General features: G+C 51.6%; 1 pseudogene; it reads left to right on the top strand.

Moving 5' to 3' along the window:
• The first annotated feature begins 3,098 nt into the window (after positions 1–3,098).
• LOC115249911 (protein Tob1-like) lies at positions 3,099–5,218 on the top strand (annotated as a pseudogene).
• The last annotated feature ends 905 nt before the right edge of the window (positions 5,219–6,123 follow it).

The following is a 6,123-nucleotide window of genomic DNA, read 5'->3' as shown; positions in this document are numbered from 1 at the left end:
CGTCCCCCCCCCTTTCTGTCTGTGATCACAGCCTCTTTCACCCACTGCCTCATTAACTCTTCAAAGGTAGGATAAAAGAGCACCTGTCTGTTAGGAGGAGCTGTGGGCGCTCTGCAGAGTTGTGTTAAGTAATAACCGCCAGTGACGTCAAAGGCTCTCTGAGCTGGAAAAAGGGAGGGCGAGGGGGCGGATAAAGGGAGGAGGAGGAGGAGGGGAGGGGAGTGTGGAGGAGACAGTGGGTGAAAAATCCGCCGGGCTTGTGTGTCAGTCGCCCTCCTTGTGTTTGCGTATCAGTGTGTAGAAGGCAGCACAAACAGCCGTGCTCCAACGACCTCTGTTCCCTCCGCCTCAGCGGCCGATAAATATTATCTCAACCAGTTTTCCTTTCTGGCAAATATTTTTCACAGCGATTCCGTGGGAACAGAGTGGTGTTACCCCTGCGCCCCAGCTCAGCGCCTTTGCCTGCGCTGGCCTTTCACGCCTGCCTTCGGGGTCATTCACGACAAATTCTACCAACAACTCAGTGCTCAGTCATGTCCTGAAACTATAAACTAAAATCGGACAAAAACTATTGTCAAGGTGACCATTTAACTTCTTCTTTCTTCCCACATTCCTGAAGTCAAAGCGCCAGACTCGAGGCTGATTAGGGATTAGGGATCACAGGGTGTTACGCTCCTTCATACGCACAAGTGACAGCAGTGGCAGTGAGTGGGGGACACGGATTACACACTTAAGACAATATAGAAGCCTTAGCGTGCCTCGTTTCGCCAAACCTGCTCGGTCAGGTAATGGCTGTTTCATTCAAACCCCCCAAAGTGACACGTCCTTGGGAAAAGCAGCAGCAGCTGCGCCGCGTGCGGAGTGGAATGAAGCGCTGACTCGGATCTGGAGGACAGACATGGCAGCGCTGCGATGTTGACAGTAAACAAGGCCTCGGCGGGGCCGCCCACTTCACCTCTGGGCCCTGTTTGCAATTCAATGTCAATATAATTTCTCCTCTGTTCCACCCCGGCCTGATCTGTTAACGGCCCATATCTATCTATCTGTCTGTCTGTCTGTCATCTATCTATCTATCTATCTATCTATCTATCTATCTATCTATCTATCTATCTATCTATCTATCTATCTATCTATCTATCTATCTATCTATCTATCTATCTATCTATCTATCTATCTATCTATCTATCTATCTATCTATCTATCTATCTATCTACTATCTCTAAACGATGGTGTAACATTACTCTGACACTCTATGAACAATGACTTCATAACCTGTGCATCCATCTTTGTGTTATTGCACTTTAAATTTGGAAGCAGCTCGCGTTCCGCCGGACAATGACGTGCGAGGCTACATCATCACCATGGATACGGACACACCATTCACCGTGGGGCTCCTGCCCCGTTTTAGACCAATCAGCGGCCGTGGTTCCCAGATAGGCCTTGGCCCCGCCCACGTGGCTGCTGCTGCTCTCTTCTGTGTTGTTCCGCTTTAGGGAATCTCCTCTTTTTATCTATTATATTGTTTGTCGGGGTATGTTTGTGTGTGCCTGGTCTCGGAATCATCTTAAGTGAATTATCCGTGTCAAAGGGTGACGACAAAGATGGCAACGACATCCGGTTTGTGGAAAGAGCAACTCGTGGTGCTGCTGTCAAATGCGCCTGATTGACAGCAAAAGCGCAGCAACAAAGTGGGCACTACCCAGCCATGTTCAGTTCAATAGAAGCGTCCGAACACGAGCAGTGGACGTGTTTATATAACGCCGTTTGTGCCTCGACGGTAATTATTGCAGCTTTCGCTGTCAGCACAGACCTAGGTTATCTCTGACGCAACGCTCGTTATAGGCGTCTCTCCCATTTCACGGTGTCATATGTCACGGAGTGACAACAGCCATCAGCCAATGGACGCGCCCTTCCGTCCTCGCGTCGAGGGCGGGGCTACATCTCCCGACCAATAGCAGGAGCCCGTATTGTTTGACCTCTGAAACCGCATCACCGCCTACCTCGTGCCCATGGCGGAAGGAGGCTATAAATAGAGGGGAGCGGAGCGAGAGGGTGGTGGACTAAGTTGCTAAACTCCCGTGGAAGTGGGAGCTGCCCTGGAAGCCTGCTGACAGCCGCAAAACAAAGCCAAGAAAAGGGAAAAACACACCGAACACAAGCCAGCCGTGAGCGCAAGTCCTCCGAAATGTAATGCCCTGGAATACTTTTTTTGTAACGTCGTAAAGATAGTCTACGTGCAGAGAGTCTTTATACTTTTCCCCCCTATTTGCACTAACTAACGCTAACGAGAACCTTTATTTTCTACCACAAACGTAAGTATGTCTGCTTGTTTCCTGTCGCCCGTATTTATCGCTTTATATCGCTGTACTGTAGCTCTATTCATAAGCTGATTTGCTGCGTCAGTCCAAGTTAGGGAGGGGTGTGTGTGTGTGTGTGCGTGTGCGTGTGTGTGTGCGCGTTTGTAAAAACCTGCGTTCCCGACTAAACTCTAGCCTTTATATCACGTCTCTTTCCTTTCTGCTGTTTGCAATCGACCTTTCCTGCGTGAGGGCCGTGCGCGGTGCTGTTGCGCGCTGCGGTGAGGGTGCGGGCGCCTGCCCGCCCGGGCTGGGTGGAACCGTCGGCCGGTGGCCGGTGGCCGGTGCTCCGCCACAGCCTCCAGGCTCCGCGACGCAGGATTCGGTCGATATCGATTAAACCGATTCTTGGTTCGGTGTTCCAGTTTATTGTTCCCGTAATGGAGGCTCTTCCTTCAGTCCGGGGGGGGGGGGGGGTTAGCCTTTATTGATGCATATCAATAAAGCCCAGAGGGATCTGTTGGACCACTGGAACCCTCCAGTGGAGCCTGTTGGACACCAGTCCTTCCTGTGCCGCTCCGGCAGCTTATTACGTAACAGGATTCCTGATTCCCACTGAGAGCTTAATGTGCTCAGTTCCTACTTTCTAACTTGGAGAGCCACCAGGACAAGGACTGGCTGATCCGGGATCAGCCAGTCCTTGTTCCGTGTGTCTCTCAATGTCCTTTTTTTGTTGTTGTTGTTACTGACTCGGCAGCACGTAAACGGAGCAATGTCAACCTTTCTGTCTTCTTGTTTTAGGAGAACAAGCCTGTGAAAGGAGAATACGCCACCACAACCAGCACTTTTGGATCCTGATCCGTTGATCCCAGTTTGTCCTGGTGGTTGTTGTTAATTTTTCTGGCATATCCATCTTGGATATCCACCCACGGATAAACGACGCTCACGTTCAAGGTCAGACGCGGCTCGTCCTCCTGGTGAACCTCAGCTATGCAGCTTGAGATCCAAGTCGCCCTCAACTTCATCATCTCGTACCTGTACAACAAGTTGCCGCGGCGACGGGTCAACTCTTCGGCGAGGAGCTGGAGAGGCAGCTGAAGCAGAAGTATGAGGGACACTGGTACCCAGACAAGCCATACAAGGGCTCAGGATTCAGGTGCATCCACGTCGGGGAGAAGGTGGACCCGGTGGTGGAGTCGGCGGCCAAAGAGAGCGGGCTGGACATCGCCGACGTCCGCAACAACCTCCCCAAGGACCTGAGCGTGTGGATCGACCCCTTCGAGGTGTCGTATCAGATCGGGGAGAAGGGCCCGGTCAAGGTGCTGTACGTGGACGACAGCAACGAGGCCGGAGCCAGCGCCGTGGGCCTGGACCAGGACAAGGAGGTCCGGAACAGCTTCAACCCGGAGGCGCAGGTCTTCATGCCCATCAACGAGGCCGTGAGCGGCGCCTCCCCGGGGTCCAGCTCGCCCTCCCCTCCCTTCGGCCACTCCGCCGCCGTCAGCCCCACCTTCATGCCCCGCTCCACGCAGCCTTTGACCTTCACCACCGCCACCTTCGCCGCCACCAAGTTCGGCTCCACGAAGATGAAGAGCAGCGGCCGCGGCGGCAACAACAACAACGGCGGCGGCGGCGGCTGCGCGGGGAGCAAAGCGTCGCGCACCTCCCCACCAACCTGGGCCTGAACGTGAACAGCCTCCTGAAGCAGAAAGCCATCTCCACCTCCATGCAGTCCCTGTACGGGCTGGGCCTGGGGGCGCCGCCGCCCCCGCCGCCGCACCCCAAACCCTCGGCGCTCTCCCCCAACGCCAAGGAGTTCGTGTTCCCCAGCCTGCAAGGCCAGGGCGGCCAGAGCGCCCTGTTCCCCGGGGACTCCGCCCTCAGCCTCAGCCCGCTGCAGTACGGCAGCGCCTTCGACGTGCTGGCGGCGTACGGCGGCCTGAGCGAGCGCTCGGTGGTGGACGGGCTGAGCTTCAGCCTCAGCAACATGCAGTATTCTAACCAGCAATTCCAGCCAGTCATGGCCAACTAGCACGGGAGCTACAACTTAAGCTACTTCAGACAGAAGCGACCAGAAATAATGTGATGGGGGGTGGGGGGGAGGTGTGTGTGTGTGTGTGTGTGTGTGTGGGGGGGGGGGGTGACGTGAAGAGTAAAAGAAAAAAAACACGTGAAGAAGAGAATGTTACAGGAAGTGACTCGTCAGCGTTCAGATCTGTTGAGTCGAGGCATCGGGGGGTGGGTTTGGTGCCCTGCCCCCCAGTTGAACCTTGAGCACCAGATGTCCCGGCTTGGTTCCCCGACTTCATCGACCCTCCTGATTTCAACCAAGCACAATTCTCCTGTTTTCTCCCGTTTTCTCCCGTTTTCTCGGCCCCCCTCAGTATTTAAGCAGAACTGGATGTTGCCAAATCTTCTTTTTTTCCAAGAAATTGGCAGAAATAAGCGGGAATTCCTGGTCTTTTTTCTAATTGTATAATTTAATTTAGTACAGAGTTTGTAAGATATCAGAGTATCTATTGTTTCTACGACGCGGTATTGCATTTCTATCTTTTTACTACTCCAGTGATCTGTGATGACTGCAGCGACTTTATGTTTTCTTTTTTTATTGAGACGAATAAAGAAAAACAAAAATTGACGATTCTAAAGATTGTGTACAGATTATTCCGTAGTGGTGGGATTTAAGAATATTTGCTTTCTTTCTTTCTTTTTTTTTTTAAACATAAGAGTTGTATTTTCTGTTAAGAGTTTAAAGATTTTTGCTATATTATGGACAAAATGTAATCGTATATTAATTTTGTACCTACATTGTGCAATACTTGATAAAAAGAAACGGTATAACAAAGTATTTGGAGTCAGTGTCTTACATGTTCAGAGGGACTGATAGTTTATTAAGTTTGTATTAAAAAGCTTGAAAATAACTGAGTTTGTGGTGATTTTTTTTAAGGGCTGGCTTCTTGAAACTTAAACTAGAACAAATAATGAACGAGTCTAAATATGTAGCTAACGCTAGCTCACTGAACACATAATAATGGGAGTTACCAGCCTGCTTTTAGTCGGTGTGTCAACGTTCTCTCCCACAGTCTGGGTGGATTCCTGCCTCTCACCCAGTGGCTACTGGGACAGGCTCCATGATGGAGTCAAAATTGCACCATGTTCCGGATGCTCGGGGCCTCCGGGGGGGCACTTATTAACCTGGCGATGAAACGCGGCGTGCTAATCTTGTTGGCTGCATTTCGCCCAGTGTTCTCAGAGAAGCGCGTGCTCGTGAACACACGGCTGCTCTTTTTATCACCATCCCAGATCGGCCCTCAGATGGGTTTAAGCACACCATTACCGTGAAAATGGCAGAGAAACTCCCCCTGACTGGTGGTTCTGGGCTAGTCGTGGGGAATCTTTGACACCGTTAGCATGTCAGAGCCTCTCCAGGGGCCACTTGTCTGTCTGCGTGGCCCCTGTTCCACGTGATACTCCTGTGTAAAGTTTATCTTGGTCACTGATAGCGTGAGGGAAGCGGCCATCTGTCTGCGTCTGGGACGTGAGATTGAGAGACATACACCCACCTGAACTCTGTTAGCTAAGCATGTAGCATCAATTGTGCCGCCAGGTTTTTGCCAGGCTCTTGAGGTCAAAGGTCATCACGTCTAACTTTGCATACGTTGGTCAACATTTTTGGGAGCGGGACTGATCCGTTTTGAAGAGCGGCTACGTCCCAAAAGTAGCGCCCGGGGAGCCCCTTTAGCATCCGCGGAGTGAGGAGTTATAACGTGTTAACAGTTTCATTTAGCTTGTCTCAGCTCAGTTAGCTTGGTTAACTCATGGTTAG

The sequence above is a fragment of the Takifugu rubripes genome, chromosome 5, assembly GCF_901000725.2.
Source record: "Takifugu rubripes chromosome 5, fTakRub1.2, whole genome shotgun sequence".
Lineage (NCBI taxonomy): Eukaryota > Metazoa > Chordata > Actinopteri > Tetraodontiformes > Tetraodontidae > Takifugu > Takifugu rubripes.
The sequence above is the reverse complement of the archived record's forward strand: the minus strand, read 5'-3'. Positions and strand labels throughout refer to the sequence as shown.